Source organism: Helobdella robusta (genome assembly GCF_000326865.2).
Source record: "Helobdella robusta unplaced genomic scaffold HELROscaffold_64, whole genome shotgun sequence".
NCBI classification, from domain to species: domain Eukaryota; kingdom Metazoa; phylum Annelida; class Clitellata; order Rhynchobdellida; family Glossiphoniidae; genus Helobdella; species Helobdella robusta.
This window is the reverse complement of record NW_008705358.1, coordinates 433,217-437,110: the sequence shown is the minus strand read 5'-3', so window position 1 is coordinate 437,110 and position 3,894 is coordinate 433,217.

Here is a 3,894-nt window from a genome sequence, read left to right as displayed (position 1 = left end):
TAGATCAAGGATGGGACAGGTAATGAGAAAAAAAACACACACACACACACACACATATATATATATATATATATATATATATATATATATATATATAGATTAGATTAAGACTGTCATAAATGCAATCATTGATGAATAGCTCAGCATGTTCTGTGGCAAAACGTTTGTGATCATCAGGGGAAGAGAAATAATTACAAATTTCATCAATTTCAAAATATATTTATATTACTTTTTAAGATTTTATTATCTTTTATTATAGTTTTAACACTTCCTGATGGTTTTGTTTTGTCTCTATTATTTTATGTTTTAGCTGATACTGTTAATTATTAGCACCAAACAATTTATTCATCTATATATCATTTTATAATTGATAAAGAATTTTTTTTCAGATTTAATTGCTTTATATGGTTTTTTTCTATGTGATTTTGTTGCAAAAATCTATAAATTGTTTGTTTTATGTTAATCTAATTTGAAATAAAGGCAGAATTGAAAAGACATCAGAAATTAATTTATTGCTTAATCATCGTGAAAAATCAAACTCTATACATTTAATAAATTATTTATATTTATACATAGTACATAAGAAAAAAATGTAAAAAAACACTTTATTTTAAGGAATAATAATTATCAAAGATAAAATAAAATCAGAAATCTGAAAAATAATAAAAACTATTAGATACATTTTAAATAAATTAATTAAAATTTAAATTGAGTAAATTAGAAAAAAGACAGACTTTTGTATTGTTACAAGCCGTTCCATCTTTGTACTCCCAGGTAGACATCTTCTTATCCAGCTTGTTCCATACATTTTGAGCCTTCCACGACTTTACATTCAATTTTAGTAAATTATACAAAAGGTTGCCACTTTCATTTACAACCCCGACGACTGAGCATAACTTTGAGAAGGATTCTAAGATACTTTTGAAAGTATTTGAAGAGCAAAACTCGTCGAATGATTGATTTATTAAATCTTCTGTTGATTGACTGCTAGACTGTTGCTGATTCATTATTGCTTTTGTCCACTTATTGTGTTTTTATGATCTAGTGTATGATTTTTATCTTCAAAAATTAAAAAATTAAGAATTTATTTTGATTTGGATTAAAATTATAAAAAATTTCAAAAACTCTAATGCTTTTAATTTTTACGCTAGATAACTAAAACACCAGAAATCTGACTTTTGTTTGAAGCTAAATTTGAAAGAAATTTAAAAAAACAAACAGCACAAGAAAAAGAAACAAACAAACCTCAAATATTTGTAGTATTAAAACACGCTCCAACTAAAATCATATGATTTAAAAAATACTCGGACATTTTATTTCATACTTATAGATAATTTTGAATTAATAATTAGCTTAATTAGTGAACAAAAAGCAAAGTTTATTCATGGTAAAACTGCGAAAATACGAAATCTTTACATATAAAAAGTGAACTTATGCATTAAAACCAATTCGCTTCCAAGCATTTTCGTCCCTTTTGTCTTTGACAACAAATAACAATGAATAAAGTCAAACGAGAACGAAAAAGCCAAAATAACACTCCAAATTTTGGCATTCATTCGGAAAGCCATTACACACGGAAACACACAACAGGGCAAAAATCTTCATCATTTTATCATCGCTAATATTATTCACACGAATAATTATATTATATTACACTTTCTGTTAACCACTGAATTGAAAACACAAAAATTATCATTATAAATAAACGATAAATGTAACGAAATCAAAAGCATATATGAATCATATACATCAAGTACGATTACAAATGTATATATATATATATATATAAATATATACATACATTTATATATTTTCATAGCCATACATAACTAGTGGTTCACATATAATGTAATATAAATAGACCTATATATATTTATATATATATACATACGCACACAAACACATAGAAATAGACCTTTCTTTCTTAGTTTGCAGATTTCAACATTGCCATCTCGGATGAAAAAGAAATAAATACAATAAAATGAAAAAAATTAACTAATTACTGATTAATTGTTGAGTAATTAGGAGACATTGTGCTACGTTGTGTTGTTACCAAAAGTTAATTATATTAAGAGATCGATTAGTCAAACGCACCAATCAATCAATTAATCAATCAATCAATTAATTAATTAATCAATTAATCAGTCAATCAACTAATCAATCATCTAATTAATTACTCATTCAAATTATTTAATTGGTCAACCAGCCAGATTAAATCTAGTAGATTCATCAATTGACCAATCAATTGATCTAGCAAGCAATCAATCTTATAACCGTGTAACGTACCAAAAAAATTGAAATTTCAACATTCCACATAAAAAATTTAAAAAAATGTGAATCCAGTAAGAGAATTATAATAAATAATTAATTAATTATAATAAATAATTACTGAGTTGTCATCGTCATAATCAGCATCATCACCATCATTGCTATTATCACCACAACAACACCAAAGAGCAACGAATAATAAATATAAAATGAGAATGGTATATCAAAAAAAAGCCGAAAATGACACAACAGATAACACCAGCACACAGACTATATATATATATATATATATATATATATATATATATATATATATATATATTAAGTAGTATAAACGCTGTGAATGGAAGAGAAGCAAGTGTTTGCAAGCGGCTATGTACGTTATGAATTCAATCACATATACGCACACGTGCACAAACACCGTAACGACAACTAATAAGCAATACGTCTCATTAACATTCATGAGATAGTAAATGAATATTCATAAAATTTGAATATCTTGAGTTTGATTGGCTGAAGGATTTCAAACAGGCAGTAAGCCACGCCTTCTCAGAGATTCCTCCAATGTTGTGAAGACCTGCAACTGTTCCTCTGGCCTTAGTGCAAGTATGTTTTGCACTAACTTCAGTGGACTGGCCGTCCTGTGTAATTGACAACCAATCAAAATCGTTGAATGAGTAATAATAAATAATGTTAATTAGATTAGATTTGCAGGTTAATCCTGTGCATTTGATTGGATTTCACTCGCTTACCCAATGAAGAATGAGCACCAATAACTAACTTAATGAAACTTGACAGGTAGACGTGTATGAAGGTAGCCATCAAGAGTTGGCAGTCCATGCGATCCATGAACCCGCCGTGACCTGGAATCGTGTCCCCAAAGTCCTAAAGTTAGGAAATTAGGCAAAAAAAGTCATTTAGTAGATGTAATAATGGTAGCAAAAATAGCGTGAACAATAAAACATTTTTCAAGCCAAACCGCGCATACAATAAAGAAATAAGGACTATAATGAATAGAGACCGTGCAATCAAAATAACAATAACAAACGTGATTGTTTACAGACCTTTATCTTGAAGGCCCTTTTGAACCCGCTGGCGAAAAACCCACCAAATGGCCCAAGGACAGACGCAAACACAGACATGGAGATGGAATGAAGGATGAATGGGTAGATGCTGATGGTTTTCCAATCTCTCTTCAACTGATCACGTGTTCATCATTTTATTATAACAATAAAAAATTATGAATATTATATTATATTATATTAAAATATATTATACTATACAGGAGAAGGGCTACACAACAAAATAAAAAAAGCAGCAAGAAAGAATAATTAAACACAGAAATACAGACAGGCAGGCACGCACACACACACACACACACACACACACACACACACACACACACACACACACACACACACACACACACACACACACATACACACACACACACACATACACACACACGGACACACATACACGGTAGACGAACATACCAATGTTCCTATATACTGTACAGGCCCAGGTATGTTATAATGCTGCAGCTGAAAGACGAAGGACCTGTCAGGTTTCATGCATTAAGTCATTGAGTTTTAAAAGTTTATTTAATGAAACATAATAAGGTTA